Below are 27,438 nucleotides of genomic sequence, written 5' to 3'. Positions count from 1 at the left end.
TTTAGAAACTATGGAAAAATCTTTAGGAAAGGAAGATTGAAGAATATAGCACACCTCTCCCAAAAGCTACTAAAAAACCACAAAGAACAAAAACAAAGTTATAGCAAATGAAAAGAGAGTCCTGTTTAGTCACATAAAATGTATCAGTTTGCAAGATATAATCATCTTGAAAAAATGCAAGTTCAGAAATATTTATTATACTTTTGAGTATTGTAAAGCAATGTCATTAAGAATAAAAGGCAAGGAACTAATTCAATTATACTTCATTGGTCAGTAATAAGGAGCGATATGCTAGTGACCTACATTTATTTAGAGATTTTTTTCCCCTGGAATGTAGCACAACGTATCATTTAAAAATACGATGTGTGCTTTGATTAGACTGTAAGTTTTTTGAATATAGCATTTATCAATTCGTTAATAGCTACACTTAATAAAAATTTGTTCAATTGAATTGAATTTTAGCTTTTTGCTTACAATATATAAATTACCATTAAAAGGGGTATAAGGTAAAGTCAAAGGAGTTTGGTAGCATTGTCCTTAAAGAGATCTCCCCTCATAAAAGATACCTATGAAGCTGAACTGCTACACTGCTCAACAGCAAACTGGCTGAGCACAATCTGGATGGATGTAATGATATTACTGAGTGATGCTGCTGTCTTTTACAAATGTTTTGTATAGTTTCTAATACCATCCTTTAAAGAGTGAGTCAGTTTTATTTTCAAGGTTTCCATTAATTTTAATTACTTGATAGTTGGGGAGTGATTTTGTGATTCTTCCTATGCTTAGTTTTTTCATTGATCCTTGTATTTTGTGCTATAACAAATATTAGAAAATGGATATATGAAAGAAAAGTGAAAGCCTTTCTGTGTGAGTAGGGGGTGTGGAAGGGGAACTCTGTACTTCAAACTAGCACCTGTTTCAAAAAAATTCTTAAAAGATTCCTTAACATTTAACTGCCTATATAACTTTCTATATACTAAAGTATCTGGAACTACTGGTCTCTGATATTAAAGTAAACCTAAGTGTCCAAATTATTTTTTAAACAACATAGTTTTCTAGTAATTGGACAAAATCTAGTTTTCTTCAGACTTTTCATAATGATCTAAATATTAATAAAATTAATAGAACTTGACTCTAGTAAGGCAATTTTTAAATCATCTTTGAAGAGCAAGAGACCCAAATATCCCTGGATTAAGATAGTATATTTTTGTTTGTTAGAGGAAAAATATATTTTAATGGAATGTTTGATTAGATAATTTCCATTCCTCTTTGAAAGCAATTCTGTGTATCAACACAAAATGTCACTATTATGTCCATAGTACTAAGATTGTGTGGCAATTAGATAAAGTTCTCTGTGATCCCTAACTTAATTGAACATATTTCTTCCAAATACAATGTTTTGAAGCCTGAGGAGTGTTATACTCACATGCCTTATGTCATATGTGTGTGTGTGTGTGTGTGTGTGTGTGTGTGTGTAAATTTAACATTTTGACAATGATGAGTTTTGGACAAATTTTAACATGCAATAATATATGTCTTTGACAAATTCTTCTTATCTGTGTTTAAATAACATCTTCTATACATAAGTATCATTATAAAACAAATATTATTTTCTTTTGATTATTGAAACACATATTCCTGCTATTACTTCTTTAAGTCACAATTTTGTTTTCTTACTTACAGAGCCTAAGGATCATTTTTCACCTTTAGTCTATTTTTCCCATTTGTTTAGGCAGTTCTCCAACATGAAATCCCAATAGATATGTGATAAAACTGTAATTTTTGATGGATGTTCCAGTGGGTGCAAAGAAATTTGTCATTGTGTTAAATATGCACATTTTCTTTTCCATCATTTCTTTGAAATTCAAAAAACATTTCAGATATTATGATGCTTCCAAAACTGTCCTCAGGGATCACTGTTCTTATTGACAATTGTTTCTGAAAAGGGAAAAGGAAACTCAATGTGGAAAAGTTTTGCCAGATGAGTGCTTTTATTTTGTCTTCTGTGTAGCAGAACATTAAATCTACCATTTAAGACTGTTCTGAGAATCTTATAATTGCAGCGCTTAGATTTAAGAGACATAATTTATCATTCTTCTGTTTGCAATTGATGTAGTATTTCAGTCAAATTCAAAAGTACTTTTCTAATTTCATTCCTGAAGGTTAGGTTGACCTTTCCTTTATATTGAATAAATAACCTACGTTCCTCTTTCAGTTGGTAAATCTAGTTTACATTACAAAGAAATGTGTTGGCATTTTTATTTCTTTTTGGTAGATTAATATACACATGCTATCGTTGATAACATATATTTTATTTATTATCCCTTTCAGCATGATGCACACCCATGTGTGTTAGTAATGTACCTTATTATCAAATTTGAATAAAATTTACACCCTATGGATAAAAATAATGACATCTACACCAACTAATTGCTACCAAAACCATTTGGTTATCTACTTGTATTGTTTATCAGATTCTTTCTTACATTTCCATTCCATATTTCAGCATTCTTGTTCATAGCCTTCTTAGTTTTAATTCCTATAAGGTATCTCCCTTCTGTGTCACTCCAGTGGATCTTCTAAATTTATCTGTTAAAGAGCTCTTACAATGAACTCTGATTGGAGCACCTGCCTGACTCAGTTGGTAGAGCATGCAACTTTTGATCTTCGAGTAGTGAGTTTGAGTGCCACATTTGGGGTAGAGTTTACCTTATAAAAGACTCTTAAGAAATAATACATGATTGTTCTGAAAAAATTAACTCTGAATATGTGATGACATTGTTCAGAGCATTTGAATAATGTTCATCAATGCCTGCCATTTAAGGGATTCCATATTCTGATACCATCCAACTTTACAAAATTATAATTCATTTGTTTTCTATATGTTCTCTAAACATTAGTCCTAGTCAAAATGATGGTACCAAAGTATTTGTTAAGCTTCCTTCATATTTTTATAGCAAGACTTTCATCATAAACACATTTCTTGATTGATATATATGCTAGAATAAATATCTTCAAGATGGTTACAAACAATTCTTAGACCAGGGCTATGCTGCAGATTACACTTTCAGTTTGCATTCTGGGTTTGCTCATGGCTACTTGTGGCTTTTCTTATCACCTTAGGAAAATCTTACCTGTTATTTTGTGTATGCTGCTCTTAACAAGGAGGATATAGTCTTTGGTTAAAATCTATGGTTGATCTAAAATGCCATTGAGAACATTTTATTCCTGGGACACCTGGGTGGCTCAGTCGGTTAAGCATCTAACTTCACCTCAGATCATGATCTCACAGGTCATGAGTTTGAGTTCCACATTGGACTTTGTGCTGACAGCTCAGAGCCTGGAGCCTGCTTTGGATTCTGTGTCTCCCTCTCTCCCTGCCCTTCTCCTGCTCACGGTCTCTCTCTCTGTTTCTCAAAAAATGAATAAAAGTTAAACATTTTTTTAAAAGAATATTTTATTTCTTCATTTACTAATTTACTCATTCTATGATTTCATTGTTTTTCTAATGATTCCAGAAACAATGTTAAATTCATGATACAAAAACAATTGCTATAGTTCTTTTGCTAAATAATGCTCTTTTTATATCCTTTATATCCTTTTATATCCTAAAATTACTATTAGCCAGAAGAGAAGTAGTTTCATTTCATATGTGTAAAAATATGTAGTCATTATTCTTTAGGGCATGATGAACATCTGTAATGTTTTATATAATCAATGGTCCACCTAAGAGCCACTTGGGAAAGGAAAAGAAGTGTTTAATATTTTCTCTAAAAGCTTATGTTACTAATTTATGATAATATCAAAAAAATATTAGGATGAATGTCTGGAGCTTAGAGAATGTCCCAAGGGTGTGAATGGAACACGAATTAAGAAACATTGTATGAACTATAAGCTTTATTTTAAAGAAAAAAAATTTTGTGATACAGCATGGGCATAAATGATGTTGACTTGAAAAATGATTCAAAGTAGATCTCTGATTGTAAAGAAATTTTAAAAATATCATAACTTTATCTCACATAAACTTTTCTTTGGATACATACACAATTGAATAAACATGAGCTGGATGCCAGAAACTGAAAATGATGTTTACAACCTAATTTAATCAGTAATGCTACAGAAACCCTGAAATTTTTACAGATAGAGATGATATAAAACTAATAAGTATGAGGATCCTGAAACAATGCCTGGCCCACATCAAGTGCTATATTACTATAATTATTTCCAATTTAGATGTGAGGAATCTGAAAAAAAAAATGGTTAATTAACTCTTTAAACCACAGATAGCAAGAGTCCAAGAATTCTACTTTTTAATTGCCATCCTTTACTGCCTTTTAAACTGTTGAGTCACACAAATAGTCACTGCCTTCCTATGTTGGAGACAGATAACTCAATAATCCTGTCTACTGAAATATATGAAGCACAGTGTGCTCTAATAGTTTTCATAGAGATAGACAGAACAGTGTTACAACTCCTAGAAACATCATCTTTATCAGACCCTGGTAAATATCAAAGAAAGCTTCCAGTTTGAGAGACTACCTATGACAAAATTTAAAGCAGGAATCAATTTAGATACACTCCTGATGGAAATATCAGAAGAGGTTCACTCAACAGTATTCTCCCACTTGTTCACCTCATTTTAACTACTGTTAAGAGCCTTTTAGGCAGAAAGAACATCAAGTGCAAATGTCTTGCAATGGGAGCTTGCTTGGTATACTTGTGGGTAGAGTATATATAATTATACTATATATTTTCCTCTTTTAGTTTTATTGTAAGCCTCTTCCACTAAAATGTAAAAGAATAAATGAAGAGATTTTTTTCTATTTCACTGCAGTATTTCCAGTACATGATGGTACTGCACGCATTTCCATATTACTTGATAATAGGATGTTTATTGGTTTGAGGGTGTGTGTGCATGTGTGTGTGTGCACACGCGCATGTGTGTGTGTGTGTGTGTGTGTGTGTGTTGTATTGGGAATAGGTGAGAATTATTTTAGTCATATAGGCAGAGACTATGGTAAACTATTTTGTACCAAAGCATTTGGACTTCATTAGTTTGGTAATGGAAGGAAATAAAGGATTTCAATTATTGTGGTGACATTGTTTTTTAGTTTAGAAATATGTCTATGAAGCCATTGGAGAATAAATTGGAAGAGCATATGGTGAAAGCTTGGACAGCAGTTAAGTCACTCTTGCTATAATCCAGGCCATTAAGTTGTAGTAGTTAATGAGAACTATTGAACTGAGGTCCTAGACATTCCTTATGGTCCCAGTTGAAACTGGCTTCTGATATTGCATGAGATAATTATATGACAGGAGTGGATGTAAGTCCTGTACCTTCATCTAACACTCTAATCTGATGAGATTACTCAGCTCATGTTTAAGTAACTTGAAGAACTGAGCATACAAATTATTTATTATTATTTCAAGAGTGTAAAATAGGCATCACAATATTTAACTTTTGGTTATAAAGATAACTGTCCATTCAAACTGTCACATATAGAGTGGTCACTTGCTTAATTTTCCAACTGATATTCTCTCTTTTATCCAAGCTTCTTCACAACATACTTTTCTTTTACCATGTTTTCTATTTCTAGAACCATGTATTTTATCAGATACAATATTTTTTTTCTCCTAAAGAAGCAAATAATCTGCTTTGACCCATTTGTACTTGTCGTTCTGAACTTCCCTGATTTGTTTTAGCTTAATATAATTTGTGTATAAATGCAATTATCTCAAAGCATCTTTTGATGCTTTCTTCACAGAGAATATTAACAACTCATAAGCTTTTTGTAAGCAATGACTTATGACCTAAAATGTAGTGGAGTAAAGGAAAGTTTTGTTTTAGAGAATAAGAATAATGTGTTATATATTTGAGATAAACCATTAAATTCTATGAAAAGCTTGCAAGTGTCCTCATGTTTTCCCTAATGAGTTTTAATTTTTATAATAACATTTTACTTGCACACTGCATGTATACATAAAACATACAATTTAAGAAGTTCTTGAAGAACATTGTTGTTTAGTTTTCTTCCATGTGCTATGGATAATTAAATTATCAATAACTGCAGCCTGTGGCATTGGCACCAGGTTAGGTCAGTGAACCAACAGAATATGATAGAAAGCAAAGAAACACCCCTGTACCTATTTGGGAACTTGGTATTTGGCAGAGAGACAGTGCAAATGGATAGACTTTATTTGAATGGACTATTTGATAAATGGTTATGGAAGAATTCACAATTTGTATAAAACAAATTGTTTTCTTTCCTGCTTGCTTATTTTTAAATTATAATTTAATTACATTTAATTATAATATAGATAGTATATGGTATTTTATAATTTACATAGATGGTATCTTACTCATTGATAAGGAAGCATTTCTCTGAGAATGATCCCTTATTAGCTGGGGTCCCAGGAATGGACTTGACCTCTGGTATAGAAAGAAGCTATAGCACAGTGTTCAACAATCAACACTGGTTGGCTACAAAGCTTGGACCACAGTTCTATACTAGCCAAGTCCCTGTCATGAGGGGAGTGGTAAGGAAAGGATTTGCCAACCATAAGCTGTATGGTTGGGAGCTGTAACAAATCATGGCTCATCAAACAGCTGGACCAGATATAAAACCTTAGACCCTGGATTATGTCACAGGTGGGGTTGATGTTGGGTTGGGAAAATTGGACTAGACTCAATGTTCTGTATGTTTTATTATTATGTTAGCACTGACTCCTGATGACACCAGAGGTAAGATCAGTTTTCCCTGTTTATATAGCCCCAAATTTCATAGTCAAAATTTGGAGTCCCTTTAAAGGTCTCTTAAGTTTGACATTTGGCTTTGCCAAACAGCTGTGCAATGTCTCAAAGAGTAATATTCAATGAGTGGTGTACACATCTATTGATACTGCCTATGAGATTTCCCCAATCGATACCACTCTGGCAGGCCTGGTCCTAGGACTTGTAGTCCACCTGCCCTGCTGGCATGACACATATTATGTATACATAGCTGATAAGGTGTTCATCATTTACCTCTGGATGTGATATTAGAAAGACATGGTAATGCAAGAAAATTTTGGTCGAAGTCATAATGATGAAGAAGGTGGTTTTATGCAAGATCAGAGACAAGAGGTTTACACAAAGGAAAGTTATACGTATAAGAGGGTTTTTTGGTAAGTAAAAATAAATGTTCAGGAAACAGTTCTTTAGCTACAGTGTATATATACCTTGATCTGAAATGATATAAGGACATATTTTAGATGTATAAATTGATAGAATGGCTTTCAGTTAAAGCATAAATTTTGGGAAACTGATTTAGCCTTGTAATCATGCCACTAACACTTAATCAGAAAGCCTGATGCTTAACCTCCAAATACATACAAGAAAAAAATGGATGAATGAGAAAAAAATGATGAAAGCAGAGAGATAAATCAGGCAGGTCCCCTTTATGCTAGTGTTCAACAGCGGGCTGGAAATGATATCATTTTGTTCAAATAAATTTAGTTTAGCACTGAAACCTTTTTCTTGGGAAATTTTCCATGTCTTCACAGATCTATTTAGGAGAACTATGTAAAAATAGAATGTCATTATTTTATATATTTTTCCTCTCAAATCCTACAATATCTGTTATTTTCCACCCCAAATCTCCCATATCTGTTTGGCAGGCAAGTATTATCAAGATCCAGGTATGAACCTATAGTCATTAGAATTTGGTGACTAGTACGAAGCTAGTGTGAAATGAAAAATGCCATCTTTACAAATGTTTTTTCACTCCAAAAATTCACATGCACTGTGTGCCCTGTCCCAAGAGTGCTCATATTAATCCCATAATGCAAAAATGTCTAATTAGAACCAATTTGATAAGCAGTCAGTTATCTGCATTAAACATATGTGTTACTATTCATTGTACAAGCAAACCTATTATTTCCAAGAGAAATCAGAGTCATTAGATCAGAAAGGCTTACTGAAATAGAGTTCTGTTAAGCAAAATTAAGGATTTCTATTTTAGAAGAAAACATACATATCATTTCAAAGTAAATGACACATTAATAGACATAATTAGCACTATAAAGTGTTCAAGAGTCTTGAGAAAATTAATATGAATATTGAGTTTGAATGTGGTAGATTGCTTCAGAGGCCATCTACATATTCTATTATGAGCAGGTTTTAAGCATATTAATGCTTTAAACAGGCTTATGAAGTAACAGATATTCTTTGAAGCAAGAAACTGGAAAATGAATATAAGGATAGAATTGAATTCCCCAAATTATCAGAGATCCCTTACTAACTAAGTTTTCTCCTTTTTGATCTTAGTGACAAATTACTGACTCATAACACTAGAAAAAAATTTTATCCCAAGGTGAGTTTGGTAATAATACCTTGCTGATCCTCAATTTCATGGATGTGCATGCTTTCAGTACTGTTCAAGGATTATATCCTTGATTAGTACAATTTCAATGGAATGATACAATTTTAATAATAACTGGAATACTTGTGCCATTATTCACACTTCTACTGATAGTTAATGAGTACTATTTTAGTAACTTAATTGTCTCATAAAATAACTATTTTAAGCGATTTATTATCCTTATAAGGTTTAAAATAATATTTCATTTTCAGACAATGCAATTGCTGTCCATGGGGCTTCTAGGAAAAAGTTTAACTCATTAGACAAGCTAACGCCTAAGATATTCCCAGGTCACTGTCTTCAAATTCTGCAATAATTTCTTGTCTTCACATGCTCAAGGCCCCTCCATTTCAGTTGTGCTGAAATTCTTACAGATTAAGCTATGGGGGTTGCTGTCTCATTAGCCTTGACTTTTGATCTTTATTTAATTTCTTCTTGTTCATCCTAAAGGGTTCAACTCAGCAGAAATGTTCTGATATTTTTTCATCAAAATACTAGAATTCATTAGATGCTATTTCTCTTTTTCATTTTATTCTCTGCTTACCCTGTTATGCACTGATCATACCAGTGTACATCCTGATTTATGTATTTGTCTCCATCTCTAGATATCTTTTCTTTTCTTTTTTTTAATATTTTTTATTTATTTCTAGGAAAGAGAGAGAGAGACAGCATGAGCAGAGGAGGGTCAGAGAGAGAGGGAGACACAGACTCTGAAATAGGCTCCAAGCTCTGAGCTGGCAGTCAGCATATAGCCCGACGCGGGGCTCAAACCCATAAACCGCGAGATCATGACCTAAGCGAAAGTAGGACGCTTAACCGACTAAGCCACCCAGGCACCCCTCCATCTCTAGATTTCAAAACCTTCCAAGATGAGATAGGAGCTCATTTAACTTGTGCTTTCAATATTTTACATAGTTTTTGGTTCAATGTTGCTGTGCTTAATGTTTCTACATGAAGCAACATCAATATCATTAGATAAATTATACAAAAATGACACATGATATCAGGAAAGAGAATGAAGCCAAGAGTACTGATTTTAACTCTCACCTTCTAATTTGAAATAACAAAGTGATGCAGATTATATCAATGCCTGGCTTATTGCCTGATTTATTTGGTATTCATTCATTTAATAAATACTTACTGAGGGTCTGCTAGATATCTGACACTTTGTATGAGACCTTATAGAAATAGAGCAAATCTTAAATAAACAACCAGATCCTGGTTTAGCCTAGTCATGTAAATAGTGATGATAACAACAACAACAAAAAAAAAACGACTAAATCAGGTAAATAAAAATTTTAATATAAGAAATTTCCTATGACTGGGCCGCCAGAGTGGCTCAGTCGGTTAAGCATCCGAATTTGGCTCAGGTCATGATTTCACGGTTCGTGGGTCTGAGCCTCGAATCCGGCTCTGTGCTGACAGCTAGTTCAGAGCCTGGAGACTGCTTCAGATTCTTTGTCTCCCTCTCTCTCTGACTCTCCCCTGCTCACACTGTCTCTCTCTCTCTCTCTCTCTCTCTCTCTCACTTTCTCTCTCAGAAATAAATAAAACATTTTAAAAATTTAAAAAAAAAAGAAATTTCCTATGACTAAACTATATGCTGTCAATATAGACCATAATGTGCCAGTAGTGTGTTAGTAGGTGAGATCACTAGGGAAAAGTGATGGATCTGGTCTCATATCTTTACCAGGAGTTGCCATTGAGTCATTGCTTTCTGTGTTGTTTTAGCCTTGCCTTCCTCTGTTAGAATGTCTAACAATTCTTCTGGCAAGAGATCCTTAAATTTTCACCAGGTAGTTTTATTTATTTGTTTTATTCTTCCTCAGGATCCAATTTCTCATACAGACTAGCAGAAATTCTGCATCATTTGTTCAAGGACCTGATACTGCCTCAAGCATTTGTATGAATGGTTCACATCACATATGTTAAAAGAATAAGCAGCTTACTGAAATGGAAGAAACACTGAATAGAAAGATAACATCATGTGATCCTGGGCAAGTCAATTAATGTAACATAGAGGAAAGTATATCTACTTCATTAGACATTGAGTGGATCAAATGAATTAATACATATAACATTCTTACAACATTCTTACAATTCCTGGCACATAGGATATGCTTCATGAGAGTAACTAATACCACACACACACACACACACACACACACACACACACCACTCACATAGATATCTGTAAGAATGTTTAAAGAACAAAGTGAAGATTACAGAGAAAACAAATCTAGAAATCTATATTTTAGAATTATGATAAAATATCCTGGAAATAGCTACATGTTGAAACTTCCTTTCACTTCAAAATGATCATGATATAAAGACAGAGTATTCACTAAATTTAACCTTCTAAATTTAGTAGTAATTTCATTCACCTAGGGATTCAAATTTTGAACAACCAGAAAAATGAATGACTATTAAATTTTCAAATAAGATTTTCAACAAGTATAATAAAATTCTATACTGATAAATATTGGAAAATAAGAATTGTTTTCAATATGCTACATTAGTCCAAAAATTACTGTCCCAAACAGGAACAGAATATCTCAGGACATAAATTTTCAAAAGTTAAAAAAATATTAAGGCATCATAGTGTGGGGGGGGGATGACTAACACAAAACATAAATTTTAGGATGCAAGCAGTTAAATCAGGTTATATGCACAGACAGAAAAATCATAAATTTATTCAGTTAAAGCATGAAGTATTTCCCTTTAAAATTAATAAATAAAGAAAAACACAAAATAAATATACTGAAAAAATGTGTCTTATTTTCCAGATATTATAGCTTTATTTCATTATCAAAACCCCTCAAGAAAGAGAAAGAATGAAACATTCCTATGGAAAATGTCAAAATTCTTCACCCCTTTGGAAATAAAGAGATGGAAATATTTTTTTATTAGTCCACTTAGTAAAGTCGGATCTGTAACACAGTATCATTAATCATTTTCCCTCCTTTTCCCCTAAGGTTTGACAAAATTGCCTTATTTGTTTAAATACAAAACTTTCTCCCTTCCCCAACCATTGAAATTATTCTAGTACTTTTCTTAAACTTTTCTACATAAACCAATGACTTCTGTGTCTTCTAATGCAACTAGACTTGACTATGTTCTGCTAAGTAGCATGACAACAGTAATACTTATTCCAAATTTTCACTGTGAAATATACATTTCAAAAACAGTCAGTTATAACAACTAATAATTTGAGATATTTTGCCATTGTCTATTACTAACTGTAATGCTAAAATACCAGTAAGCATTTTTACTATCAAAATTTAAATTAAAAAATGGTAATACACTACACAGTACTCAGGTTGTCAAGCCTGAATTTAGGTATTGGTACATGCAAACTAAGTAAAAGTTACTCTTTCAGAAGAAAACCTATTATTGCCTAACTAATCCCTAAAAAACATTCTCCAAGAATGGAAGGAAAAATTAATACTGAAGAGGTTATCAAGGGTAGAACTGACAGTTAACATAAAAAAGATCAGTCAGGGGGCGTCTGGGTGGCTCAGTCGGTTGAGCATCCGACTTTGGCTCAGGTCGTGATATCACTGCTTGTGGGTTCAAGCCCTGCATTGGGCTCTGTGCAGACAGCTCAGAGCCTGGAGCCTGCTTTGGATTCTGTGTCTTCCCATCTCGCTGTCCCTCCCATGCTCATGCTCTGCCTCTCTCTCTTTCTCAATAATAAATAAACGTTAAAAAACTTTTTTAAAAAAGATCAATCTGGTTAGGCAGTGTATTTATGTGTTCCCACTTGAAACTCATTTTTTAAATAACAGACTTGAGTTTTTAAAGCTATTTTAGATTCACAGAAAATTTATTTTCTATTCATTTTCAAATTATAGACATGCATAAAGCTATTAATTTAATTAGGGTTGAGACAGAAAAATACTAAAGTTACAACACCCTGTCAAGGATGAATATAGCAAAGCATCAAATAAGTTTATAGGTAATAAATGATCATGTTTCTAAGTTGAGAAATGAAAGAGGTTACATATAAAGTGATTTATGAAAACATTTCTAAGTAAGCTTTTAAATTTTACATATATAGTCCATTTTAATGAGAGTATTTTTCATCTTTTCCTAAAACTTATTGATTTTCTTATAGAAACTTCTGCATTAAGAAGAAGAGGCAATTTTAACTTTATTTGCTTCCAATGCATGGAAAAAATACTAATGACAGCCAAAATTAATAAATTTGTCATCAACATTTTAAAGTTCACCATAGAACCTACAGAATCAAAAGAAATGCATATATGCAAATATATATGCATATATATGTATATATACACACAACACGTCTGTGTGTGTGTTATTTATTTTATTTTATTGCGTGTGTGTGTGTGTTATTAAAATGCTTCCTTTAATATCAGGAAAATCTTTTACCAAATGCCACTAGCATTTTCAAGTGACATTTGTAACCAAAATCACCTAATATTTATCTTTCTATACAAAGTTGAAATTATAACCTAGATATTCTCTCACTATCTCTCTGTTTCAAAAGCTTGGTAAAACCTTGCACTTCACAAAACTAGAATTTGGGGCACCTGGGTGGCTCAGTCGGTTAAGTGTCCGACTTTGGCTCAGGTCATGATCTCACAGTTCATGGGTTTGGGCCCCATGTCGGGCTCTGTGCTGACAGCTCAGAGCCTGGAGCCTGTTTCGGATTCTGTGTCTCCCTCTCTCTCTGACCCTCTTTTGCTTGCGTTGCCTCTCTGACTCTCAAAAATAAATTTAAAAAAATAAAAAAAAAGAAAACTAGAATTTTACTTGTGACATATGAAGGTTGATTTCTAAGGAGCCATCATTATATTTTGCAAATACATTTTATATATAGTTATTAGAATATGCTGGACTTATTTCATAGTAGCAAAGATATATTTATTTAAAGGGAATTAAATAATGGCATATTTATTCTGTAAGCACATTTTCTTTAATAATATCAATAACATGATACTTATCTAAGATATTTATGGGAAACTATTGTACAAAAATTACTGTTTTATACCAGTTGCTGCTTCATAGAAATAGACAACTTATTTGAAACATAATATGTGATTAAAAGGAAATACATGAAGAAGTAGTTGCATTTCACTTTATTTGGAGGATGTAGAATTAGAAATGAATGGGAATTTCACAGTTTAAATGGGTAGAGTTTATGAGATAAAACAGAATGTAAGAGCATATGCATGTAAGTAGAGAATTATGGGTACAATTGACTAATCTGACTTGGGCAGCTGCTGGATAAGCTAGAGGGAGGTTGGTGTGAGCTGGTCTCATTTGTAATGACTGCCTCTGCTTTCTGTGGTTTCTCAACCTCAGAAAGGCTATCCTCGGGTGTAAGCAATGCAGATGGAAAGCAGTGGCAGTTCCTCTCAAAGGCTTGATTCAGAACCTGCCCATCTTACTGCTGCATTCTATTGGTTAAAACAAGTTACAACGCAGTCCAGATTCAGGGAATCAGTAAACAGACCCCACTTAAATGACGGAAAGAACATTAAAATCAAATTGTAAAAGGTATGAAAAATATATTGCCATCTTTGCAAATAAGCTAGCACAAAAGTAAAATTAGAAATACCTGGAAGAAGAATGTCAGATAAAAATATACATAAAAATTGACAAAAAGAACAGATGAAATTAATTAATTACTTCAAATGAATGCTAATATTTCAATGAACTCAATTCTAGAAACTCTGACTCTTTCAACTATATTATGTGCAAATATAAATTGGTACTGGGTAGCAGAGTCATTTGTAAACTACTCAAAAACATGATCTTAGGGGCACCTGGGTGACTCAGTTGGTTAAGCATCCGACTTCAGCTCAGGTCATGATCTCACGGTTTGTGGGTTCAAGCCCTGTGTCGGGCTCTGTACTGACAGCCAGCTCAGACACTGGAGCCTGAGTCAGGTTCTGAGTCTCCCTCTCTCTCTGACCCTTCCCTGCTTACGCTGTCACTCTTTCTTAGAAATAAATAAAACATTAATTTTTTAAAAAAATGTGATTTTAAGAACATAAATTTTCTGTACATTTAACTTAAGTACACTTTTTCACTTAGTATCCAGTCTATAAAGATTGTAAAAATGTACCGAGAATTTATTGTCCCTTGGTAGGAAACATAGCTTCATAACTGTGCACTTTTTTTGTGCTGTGTTGATGGCTAAGCTACCAGATTTACTTATCTGATAATGCATTTGGGAACTTAAGTAAATTTTATGAAGCCCTATAGTATGTGAAATTTTATAAAATAATATATTTTATACTAGATTATAATGTTTAAAATACGTTGATTCTGTGAATGTGGGTTTATCCTAACTTCAATATAACATTATATAAACACAGGGTAATTTTTAATAATAAAAGAGCATTTCAAAAAACAAGTTGCTATGAAATCATTTGAAATGTCAAAGAAAAATGACCTCCACTTCATTAAATCTAATTCAATTCTCAGATATTATACTGAAAAATCCACAAAACAAACATATAACTTACTACAATAAACAAAGGAGTACAGATACATTTTTGACATTGTGATTTCATTTCCTTTGGGTACACACCTAGAAGTGGGATTGCTGGATCATATGGTAGTTCTATTTTTAATTTCTAATTTCTTCAGCAGCCTCTATTCTGTTTTCCACAATGGCTATACCAGTATATATTCCCATCAATAGTGTACAAGGGAAACCTTTTCTACATATCCTCCATAGCATGTGTTACTTCCTGTATTTTTGATAACAGATATCCTAACAGGTGTTAAATGATAGCTCATTGCTATTTTGATTTGCATTTCTCTTAAGGTTAAATACGTTGAATATTTTTCCTTATACCTGTTGGTCATTTATGTGTCTTCTTCAGAAAAATACATATTCCTGTCCTTTGCCCATTTTTAAATAGGAGGTATTGTGTGTTGTTATTGAATTGTATAGTTTGTTATTGTATGAGTTTCTTGTATATTTTGGATATTAAGACCTTATCAGATATATGGTTTGCAAATATATTGTCCCATTACATATGTTAACTTTTCATTTTCTTGATGGTTTCCTTGCTGTGCAGATGCTTTTTAGTTTAATGTAGTGCCACTTGTTTGTTTTACTTTTGTTGCCTTTGCTTTAGGTGTTGATTCCAAAAAGTCATTACCAAGGTGAGTGTCAAGGAGTTTATGCCAATATTTTCTTCTAGGAGTTTTATAATTTCAGGTCTCATATTCAAGTATTTAATCCATTTGAATTGATTTTGGTATATGGTGAGATAGAGGTCTAGTTTCATGTTTTTTTTTAAATATATGGATATCCAGTTTTCCCAATATCCTTCACTGAAGAGACTATGTTTCCCCATCCTGTATTCTTGGTGCCTTTGTTGAAAATTAATTGACTATATCCATGGGTTTCTTCCTTGGTTCTCTATTGTATTCCACTGATCTATGTATATGTTTTTATGTCAGTCCATATTGTTTTGATTACTATAGCTTTGTAATATAGTTTGAAATCAAAACGTATGATGCTTCTACCTTTTGTTCTATCTCAGAATTATTTTGTTTATTTAGGATCTCATGGTTTCATACAAATATCAAGATTATTTGTTCTATTTTTCTGAATAGCATCATTGGAATTTTGATAAAGATTGCATTTAATCAGTAGATTTTTTGATAGTATGACCCTTACAACAATATTAATTATTTTAACTCATGAACACAAAATATCCTCCATTTATTTGTATCTTCTTCAATTTCTTTTATCATTGTTTTATAGTTTTCAGATCACTCACCTTCTTGGTTACATTTATTCCTAAATATTTTTTTCTTTCAGATACATCATAAAATATGTTCTTCATTTCTCTTTACAATACTTTGTTGTTAGAGTTTAAAAACAAAACTGAATTTTGTATATAAGTTTTTTATTCTATAATTTTATGGAATTTACTGATTAGTTTCAACAGTTTTTGATACAACTTTAGTGTTTTCTATATACAACATCATGTAATCTTCAAATAGAGGTAAATTTACTTTTTTTCTTTCTTATTTAGATTCCCTTTATTTCCTTATCTTGCTTAATGTCTCTGGCTATCACTTCCAGTACCATTTTAGTTTAAAAAGTAGTGAAAGTGGGCATTCTTGCTTTGTTTCTGATCTTAGGGGAAAAGCCTTAAGCTTTTCATTATTGAATATGATATTAGCTGTATGCTTACCATATATATCCTTTGTTATGTTGAAGTACATTCAATCTAGTACATTAGAGTCTTGATCATGAGAGGATGTTGAATTTATCAACGGATTTTCCTGCATCTATTAAGATAATCATATGATTTTTATACTTCATTTTGCTATTGTGGTCTATTACATTTATTGATTTGCTGATGTTGGACCATGCTGGCATTCTAGAAATAAATCCTATTTGATCATGTTTTATGATCCTCTTAGTATATTATTGAATTTAGTTTGCTAATATTTTGTTGAGAATATTTTTCATTATATTCATCAGAGATATTGACTTGTAATTTCCTTTTCTTATAGCATCCTTGTCTAACTTGGTTATCAAGATAATGCAGGGCCTCTGTGAATGAGTTTGCAAGTGTCCCTTTCTATTTTGGGGGGAAGAATTTGAGAAGGATTCATGTTAATTACTTAAATGTTTAATAAAATTCACCATTGATGCCATCTTGTACTGGACTTTTCTTTTTTGGGAGGTATTTGATTATTGATTCAGTCTCCTTACTAGTAATTGGTCTGTCCACATTTTCTATTTATTCTTGATTCAGTCTTGGTGGGTTGTGTATTCCTATGAACTTACTTAATTTCTTTAGTGATAACTAAATTAGATAACTAGGTTATCTACTTTGGTGATGTATAATTGTTCATAGCAGTTTCTTACGTTCCTTTTGTATTTCTGTGTTACCGTTTGTAATGTTTCTTTCATTTCTGATTTTATTTTATCTTTTTTGAGTCTTTCCTCTCCTTTTTGTAGTATACTAAGTGTTTGTTCACTTTGTCTTTTTTGTTAAGAAACCTGCCCTTATTATCTTTGGTGTTTTCCCCTATTGCTTTTCAAGTCTCTGTTGCATTTATTTCTTCTCTGCTCTTTATTTCCTTCTTTCTACTAACTCTGGGCTTAGTTGGTTATTTTTCTAGTTCCTTGATGTGGAAAGTTAGGTCATTACTTTAGATCTTTATTTTTTCTTAATGTAGGCATTTGTCACTATAAACCTCCCTTTTAGAATTGCTTTTGCTGCATCCCATAAGTTTTAGTATATTGTGTGGACATTTTCAGTTGTCTCAAGATATATTTTGATTATCCTTTGGATTTTCTTCCTTGAACCATCAGTTGTTCAGGAGCATATTTATCTCCACATACTTCTGATTGTCCAGGTTTCCTTTTGTTATTGATTTCTAGTGTCATATAATTGCAGTCAGAAAAGATGTCTTGTGTGATTTCAGTCTTCTTAAATTTGTTAAGACTTGTTTGTAGCCTAACAGATGATCTATCCTGGAAAATGTTCCATGTGCCCTTGAGAAGAATGTGTATTACACTGTTGTTGAATGAAATGTTCTGTATGTGTTTGTCTGTTAGGTCCATCTGGTCTAATACGTAAGTTAAGTCTAGTGTTTCCTTATTGATTTTCTGTCTGGATGATCTATCCATTGTTAAAAGTGGGGTAACTGTTGGGAGCCATTCTGAGTCCACTAGTCGAGAAAGCTCCTGGTGAGGTTAAAGCAAGTTTGCAAGGTCTCTTGCCAATCAGATGATGACTAATATCCACCCCCACTCAATTATTTCTGCTTGAGCACCAACCCCCCAAAGTACCTTGCTGATCGGTATTAAGAGTGACTTGTCCCCTTATTCTGTCCCTGGTATAAGGATTGCACCTTGTGAAGGAAATTATTGTGGGAACCTCTTCTTTTGATTATGGGAACAGACATCGTGTTTTTGGCAGGTCCTGTTTCCCTCCATACTTTCCCTTGAGCTATGAGCAGGCTAATGACCCTTACTCATAAAATACTGACCTTTACATGTACAATTCTATTTCTACCATTGTGTTAATCCAAGATGTTAATACAGCTCAACACATAAATCAACTAACCAAAAATGTCTCTCATGCCCTAGCTATTCAAGAAATCATAAAACTAGACACAAAGGTAAATGCACTCCAAGAGGCTATTCTATGTATTGGAAATGAGCTAAACTCTTTAAAGGTATGATTGGCTCTCTGGTGCCATAAAGAATATAACTGGAAAATCAAGTCTTGCCTGGAGACAAAGAGCCTTATTTAGAGAGAAGAAACAGATAAGAACAGAACATAAGTTACCACATGTACCTTTGCTAACTGATGGTGTATAGCAGCCCCTTCCCTAAGGCCTACATTCCACAAACACCTTCCCTTACCCTGGCAACTGTGATGAGGATGGATAAGAGTATCTACAAACCTATGACTTAATCTTAGTGTTGTTAAAATGTGAACACCCTGTTATTTTCTTACTTACTCAACCTCACTATAATTGGGGCAGTTCTGCAAGAATATTTCTGTAAAACCTGTTTCTGTACATTTTCCAAAACATCTTATCACAGAGAACTATCCATTGTAAGAATTCCATTTTATCATGCCATGTTAATGTTTGAAATAAAGACACCAAAACTGACAGGGCAGAGATTCATGCCAGGTGACCACAAAGATTCTCATGGCTCTCTCATTTCCTCCCTTGCTGACACGGTCCATCCTTCAGGGACCCCTGGACCTGCTGGAGCTGGACTCCAGCAGGTACCTAAGTCACCTACTGTTATGGTATATTATTGTTTTATATATACTTATGCATACACATGCCTTTTGGGTAAATAAATATTTTAATTGTTATGTCGTTTGGATATATTGTCCTACATCATTATATAATGACCTTCTTTTTCTCTTGTTACATTTTTTGGTGTACCATCTATTTGGTCTGATAAAAGGATACTTCTCCTTGATTTCTTTTGGTTTCCATTTGCATGGAATATTTTTTCCCGTTTCTTCATTTACAATCCAAATATCTTTAAACTGTAAGCAAGTCTCCTCCAGGCAGCATTTAATTATTAATAGAAGCAGAATTACCACTGTCATTTTGTTGTTTTCTGGCAGTTTTATAGTATGTTTGCTCCTTTCTTCCTCTCTTGCTCTTTTCCTTTCTGATTTTCTATAGTGATGGTCTTTGTTTCCATTTTCCTTCTTTGGTGTATCTACTGTATAGGTCTTTATTTTGTAGTTACCATGAATCTTACATAAAGCAGCTTATAGTTATAAAAGTCTCTTTTAATCTGATAACAACTTAAGTTCTAATGCATACAAAATCTCTATATTTTCACTCTTCCCTTCATATTTTATGATTTTGATGAAGCAATTTATATCTTTTTTGTATTGTATCCACTAACAAATTATTGTAATTATAGTCATTTTTAATACCTTTATTGTTGCACTTGAATTTAGCCTCAGCCCTTCCATGTTGACCCAGAGTTTACCTTCTGGGCCTGCACTTGGAGGACTACATTACTATCCTCAAGGGCAAGAAAAAAAAAACACAAATGAGAAGACAAGGGTTAATGTTTCCCTATTAATGGTTATTTATGACACAGTCTGTGTACTCTGTCCTTGATATAAAGGCTATTCTCTTGAAACTCCCCAAAACCCATGTCTTCAAAATAACAAATGTTGTCCTGCACACCAGGATAAGGGCTGTTCTCTTTATCACTTTGTAGCCTTTTTACAATAACTGGTCAATTCTGCTTCTGTACTGCCCACTTGCCTGCTTGCTCATTATAAAAAGCCCTAAGTCCTTGGGTTCAGGGCCACACATTTAGCCTTCTGTGTTAATTCTGTGTGGTGCTGGGTGGTAATAAAGACTCCCTTAATTCGGCTTCAGTGATCTCGGTTGGTCTCTGTCTCTGGGCATAACATTATCATTTAATCTTTATACTGGTGTTATAATTGATGTCGCTACCACCATTCCAATATTAGAGCATTCTGAATTTAACTACATATCTACCTTTGTCTCTGAACTTTATACTTTCATATGCTTTCTTTTACTAAGTAGTGTCCTTTCATTTCAGCTTGAAAAAATTCCCTGAACATTTCTTGTAATGCCAACCTAGTGGTCATGAACTCTTCCAAGCTTTGTCCAGAAAACTCTTTATCTCTCTTTCAACTCTGAAGGACATGTTTTCTGGGTAGAGATTTTTTCGTTTGGCAGGTTTTTTTGTTTTGTTTTGTTTTGTTTCAGTACTTTGATTATATCACCCCACTCCTTTCTGGCCTACAAAGTATTTGTTGGAAAAAAATATTCTGGTATTCCTAGCAAATTTTCTCTTACTAGTTTTAAGAATCTCTCCCTGTCTTTAAGTTTTGCCAATTTAATTATAATGTCTCAGTGTAGATCTCCCAGGAGAAGCTGAAGACTTTGTTTTATTGTTTGAGGGAGCAGAGAGAGAATGCAAGGAAAGCCTGCCCACTGACTCTTTGGGCTCCTGGGAGGATTCTATTCAGCACTTCAATTCAGGCTGATTAGTTGCAGGCCCTCAGGCAGCACCTGGGGAAGTATGCCCTTAAACCTTTTCTGGGGAGAACCTGAGCCTGGATGTACACACATGGGGAGTGCTTTTGTGGTTGTTTAAAAACCATTCTGTTCTTGGGGTGCCTGGGTGGCTCAGTGGCTTAAGCATCTGACTTTGGCTCAGATCATGATCTATCTCCTTATCTGTGAGTTTAGCTCTGTGCTGACAGCTCAGAGCCTGGAGCCTGCTTTGGGTTCTGTGTCTCCCTCTCTCTCTGTTCCTTCCCCACTCATGCTCTGTATCTCTGTCTCAAAAATAAATAAACATAATTTAAAAATTAAAAAACCATTTTGTTGTTGTTGCTGTATTCATGTGGGATTCATGAATGCAAAGCCCTTGTGGCTGGGGCACCTGGGTGACTCAGCTGAGTAAGTGTCTGACTCTTGGTTTTGGCTCAGGTCATGATCTCACAGTCCTGAGATCAAGCCCAGCCTAGGGCTCTGCACTATGAGGCGCCTGCTTGGGATTCTCTCCATCCTCTCTCTCTGCCCTCACACACACACGTGTGCTCTCTCTCTCTCTCAAAAATCAATAAATAAACATTAAAGCAAAAGCCCCAGTGGTTATCATACCTATGTGATTTGGGGACCTCAGGTGACAGTCTTAAAAGTTAGAGCACTATATCTGTGGTCAAAACCCTTCACTCCTCAGGGAGAAGCTGGGAATTGGTCATTTGTTCCCAACTGCAATGCTCTTTGCCAAGAGTGGGGTTTATAGCAAGATTGTAGCTCATTCTTTCCCACCCATTTCAGACTAGATATTTTCAGAGTTGCCCTTTATGTAAAAGTCACTCGACAACTTAAAGAATTTCTATCAAAGAGAATCAGTTCATATGTATGTAGCTATATATTTGTTGTGGTTTTTGAGAAGGGACATTTACGGGCCTCTTATGTCACTATTTTGATCCTTTTAAGTTTCTTAGAAACTTTATTTGATTGGGAGAATCAAATGGGTGGTCTATAAGGAACACTGCCAGAGGGGTCCCTGGGTGGTTTAGTCGGTTAAGCGTCCAACTTCAGCTCAGGTCATGATCTCACTGTTCTGAGTTCCAGTCCGACTTCTGTGCTGACAGCTCAGAGCCTGGAGCCTACTTTAGATTCTGTGTCTCCTTCTCTCTCTGCCCCTCCCCACTTGCACTCCATCTCTCTGTCTCTCTCTCAAAAATAAATAAACATTAAAAAACCACTGCCATAAATATTTTAGAAGACATTTATTTCATGTGTATGTGTGTGTGTATATGTGTATGAGTGACTAAACTGTATTTTTAGATGCCTTCAACATTTAGTAAAATAAAACACACATTTATTCTTCATCGTTTCTGAGAACTTAACATGATTTTTAAAATCACACACTCAGTTTTGCCTTTGTTTAACTGGCAGTGCCCTAAATTTGGTATTTGCCCAGAAACCATTTCTTAATTTTAACATCATTTGACATCTGGAGAGAACAAGAATTTTTCAAATCAAGTCCTGATTCTTTAATGCCCATGTTCCCTTCCTTAGTGTATATTTCTCCTCTCACACTTTGTTATAAGCAATGAGAAGAAATCAGAGGGCATCTTCAACATCCTGGCTGAAAATGTCCTTAGTAAAATCCTCCATCTCTTAAGGTACTTTGTCTCCTTTCCATGTAACTGTTGATGAATATGTAGCTGAACTTTGCTACCACATAACAAAGATCCCCTTCCTTCAGTTTCAAAGTAAACATCCCTCACTTCCCTTTAATTACTCACTGGTAGCCATTTCAAAGTTCAGATTTCTTTTTTTTTTTTTAGTGTTTATTTTATTTTATTTGAGAGAGAGAAAGAGAGAGAGAGAGAAAGCGAGTGCTCACACATGAACAGGGGAGGGGCAAAAACAGAGAGGGAGAGAGTATCCAAAGCAGGCTCTGTGCTGTCAGTGCAGGACCAGACATAGGACTCAATCCCAGGAACCTTGAGATCATGGCCTGATCTGACACTAAGTCTGATAAATAACTGGCTGAGCCACCGAGGTGCCCCTCAAAATTCAGACTTCGAACAACAGTCTGTTCAAGGAAATTTACTCTTTTCTAGTGTGCTTCCCAAATTCCATTTAACCCCTACCACTGCCTGGTTCCAAAGCCTCTCCCACAATTTAGGTCTTAATTACATCAGCATTCTATTTCCAGGTGCTCTCTTTTCGTTTTTGATCGCTGCTTTGAGAATTGCCCTCAATATGCTCCAATAGAAATTAATTAATTAACTAATTAATTAATGGCATTATTAAAAAATAATTACCCTCAATGTTTAGTGTCATGAAACAACGAACATATTCTTTTATTATTTATTTGAGTCAAAAATGTAAGTGTGGCTTATCTGGTAATTCTGGCTCAGGTCTCTCGTGAGAATCCATTGAAGATACTGGCTCAGTCTTTAATCTTCTCAAAATGTGATGGGGATAGGAGAATCCACTTACAAGATGGCTGTTCACATGGCTTTTGGCAAGAGTCTTCAGGTCTTTATCACATGGGATTCTATAGAGAGTAACTTTAGGACAGGGTCACTGGTTTTCTTGGAGCAAGTGATTCAAGACAGAGAAAGTGAGTGAGGCAGTGGGTATATTGTTTTTTATGAGTTAAGATTGGAAATGACATAACAATCATTTATGTCACATGCTACTGGTCACCCAGGCCAACTAAAGTACAATGTGAAAGCTTATATATTCATGCCCTCAGGCATGAACACCATGAGGAAAGGATCATTAGAGTCTGGTTACCATACTAAGTAATTTCATCTTTAGCTATACTTGTATGATAAATACATTCAAACTTATATCTCTCAGTATGGTTTCTCCTCTGCCAGTAAAAATTTTACATCCCATCATTTACTCAATAACTGAATTGAATTGACCTTAAACAGACAACTTAACATGTCCAAAACTGATCTCACAGATATCTGTCCTTTCTTAAAGACCTCCTTCCTGTCTTCCAATCTTTGGTCAATAGCTTTAGAGTTAAATTTAATAAACCTATTTTATTCTTCACATCTAACCCAACAGAAAATTTTCCTCAGAATAATACTTCTGAGGGGCACCTGGGTGGCTCAGTTAGTTAAGCGTCTGACTTCAGCTCAGGTCATGATCTCATGGTTCATGAGTTCAAACTCCACATCTGGCTCTCTGCTGTCAGCCTGATTCAGATCCTCTGTCCCTCTTTCTCTCTGCCCCTCCCCCACTCTCTCTCTCAAAAATAAACAGCATTAAAAAAACTTTAAGAGTGTTACTTCTGGTTGTATATATGGTTACTCCTCACTATCTTCAAAGCTCCCATTCTTGTCCAAACCTCCAGATGTTTTTCTCCTGAATGATAGAAATAGCTTTTTATCTACTTTTCATGTTTGCATCTCTGTCACACCTGATGCCTGGTGGCTACACAATGGCTGGAATGATTCTTTCTAAAAAACGTATACCTTCTCCCTCTTCTCCTCCAAACATTGTGACAGCTTTTCATGTCACTTAAAGTAAACTCTGGACTCTCTAATGTAATTTAAAAGCCTCATGTGATGTATCTAGCTACATCTGGACACCTTGACCTCTTTATTCTCCATCACTCTCAACCTTATTCATTGCCTGGTCTCATTCCTGTTCCTCAACTGCTCCAGGGCTGGTCTCATCTCATGGTCTTTTCACTTCCAATTTCCTGAATCTAGAAGCTTTATTTCCCCATCAAACACATGATCCCTTTCTTTATTCCTTGCCTCATATACCACCTTATAAAAGTAGTCTATTATGGCATCACTATCCAAAATATAACCCATGCTCTCTTCACTTTCAAAGAGAATTTTTAGCTTTATTCAGCTTCATAGCAATTATTACCACCTTAAATTTATGAAATAATATTTTAGGAATATAAGTTTACTGTAGACAGTACTTTTTTATTCCTCACCACTTTATTCATGTGTTCAGACTCTACAAATAGTAAATCCTCAAAAAATAATTCTTTTTATTTACTTTTTAAATTTCATTAAAATTCAAGTTAGTTAACATATAGTGTAATAATGATTTCAGGTGTAGAATTTAGTGATTCCTCACTTACATATAACATTCAGTGCTCATCCCAGCAAGTGCCCTCCCTAATGACCCTCCCTCTCACCCAATACCCCTCCAGCTTTTCTTGACGTATTAAATGTTGAATATGAAGCTCTTAAATCCTGCCAAATCAGATCATAGAATAAATTTGATGAACTTTCTAATGAATGATTCATCTTAATAATATAAGTACTTTGGAGATATAGTTATAACAATACTATATATTTGATAATAATATGAATGTCTATCAATTTTTTTATAAATGCATTTTTATTTTTAATTTTTTAAATTTATCTTGAAAGAGAGAGAGAGCACAAGTGGGAGAAGAGCAGAGAGAGAGAAGGAGAGAGAGAAACCCAAGCAGGCTCCACTCTCAGCTCAGAGTCTTATGCTCAGCTTGATGATGAGACCATGACCTGACCCAAAATCAAGAGTGGGATGCTTAACCGACTAAGCCACACAGGCACCCCTATATCAATTTGTTCAGAACTCTATTTGGCTTTCAGTATTCTTGGAGTGCACTTCCAGCTACATATGTCCTTTAGGCAGGATGGTTCCAGAAGTAGAGAGCCCAAAATTAGCTCAGCCACACAACAAAATGTTGTTGTTTTGTTTTCTTCTGTTGTTTTTGTTCTTTTTTATTTGGGGCTAAAATGATCACAAAGAGGTAGGGAGAAAGAGTGGGAATATTATACTCTCACAAGTGTCTTTACATGGACATACTGGACCAGAGAAAGAGAAGTTTGTCCTACTATTCTTCAGCTCTCCTTCCCTGCCCCCATCATCTTTTAAGCAAAAAGCCTCTGCTTGCTAGATGTGTATCTTGTCCTTGCAGGGGAGAACAAGAGTGATCAGGTTGTCCAGTTACTTCCCTTGTTTTTATGAGGCAGCTGCACAAACAGCATCCTCTGCACTTGGTGTGTCCTTCTAAGTTGCTGATGTGCAGTTTCACTTGGACCATGGAATGTCCTGCAGTGACTTTGAATATGGCATCAATCTTTCCACTCCAAGATCTTATAATACTCCAGGATAGCAATTTACTAACTATCATCAAATATAGCAATTTAAAATGTATACAGTGAGGTAAAATCATATCAGGGCTCTATTCCAACAATATTATGTCAGTAATCTACAAATGCCCTAACTTTAATATTAATAATCCCTCCTTTAAAGGTATGAAATAACCAATGATACAACAAAGCCAGATATTCTATTTACTGGGGAATGTGTGTTAACATTCCAATACTCAAGCATCTAAGTTGATGTTATAAAGAATTAAAAGCTGTAATTCACCTATACAATTGCTTATAATGTCATGCTTCCAATGGCTATTAACCCATCAATAAGCCGAGCAGATGGGAGCTGTGGTTGCAGTGGGAAAACTGCAGTTGTGAAATGTGCCTGGAAATGAATGTGTATATTTCGTTTTTAGATTATTGTGGCCACTCATATTTCATACACCCAATTCAGCATTTTTTTAGAGAGAGAGTGCACATGGGGGAGAGGAGAAGAGGGAGAGATTGAGAGAGAGAGAGACAGAGAGAGACAGAGAAATCTTAAGCAGTCTCCATGCTCCACTCAGGATGGAGCCCAACATAGGCCTCTATCCCACAACCTGGGATCATGACCTGAACCAAAATCAAGAGTCGAACTGAGCAAACCAGACTCCCCACTCCAATTCAGCTTTTATCAGAAATGAAATGTTTTGTTCCACACCTAACTTACATTTATTCTTTCTCAATTTGTTTTCAACATATATAATGGCTGTGTGTGTGTGTGTGTGTGTTATATGTGTGTGTATCACACTTCTCATATATAATTGTGATAAGGACCATAAGCACTTTGAAAAATCAAATCATTAATTTCTGATTTCATGAATTTGATTTTTCTAGTCCAGGAGAGTCTAATTTCCTACTGGTGCCAACACCAAAATGTAGTAGACATTCTCTTATAGGTAATCACGGTTTCAAAGAATGAGAGATTAGCAAATAAACTTCTTCCTTAACATCACCCTGTTTAGATCCTGAAAATGGTTTAGATTTAATCAAAGGGGCAAGTCAAATTGCAAGAATTCAAAATCAGATCATATTTATCATATTTAGAACACTTTATATGTGTCAGATGAAATGTCTATGGCTAAGCCCACCCCTAAAGTAACAGTACCTACTTGTACAATCTGCTTAACTCCTCTACAAAAAAGACTAGAAAGAATAATAATGCATGAATTTCAGAAAACAAGGATCTTCCTATATGTATGGCTTCAATAAAAGTGAAACCTTACCTCATTCAGAAATAGATTAATTCATCCAAGGAGCATTTAATAATTTTTATGACTAATTTACTCAGGAAGCCTTTAAAGTCATTCATGACATAAGTTTGCCCCTTTTGTAATTTACCAGATGAGTATGTTTTAGGA

Source organism: Crocuta crocuta, unplaced genomic scaffold (genome assembly GCF_008692635.1).
Source record: "Crocuta crocuta isolate KB4526 unplaced genomic scaffold, BGI_CrCroc_1.0 scaffold858, whole genome shotgun sequence".
In the NCBI taxonomy this organism is placed as follows: domain Eukaryota; kingdom Metazoa; phylum Chordata; class Mammalia; order Carnivora; family Hyaenidae; genus Crocuta; species Crocuta crocuta.
This window is presented reverse-complemented; position numbering follows the sequence as displayed.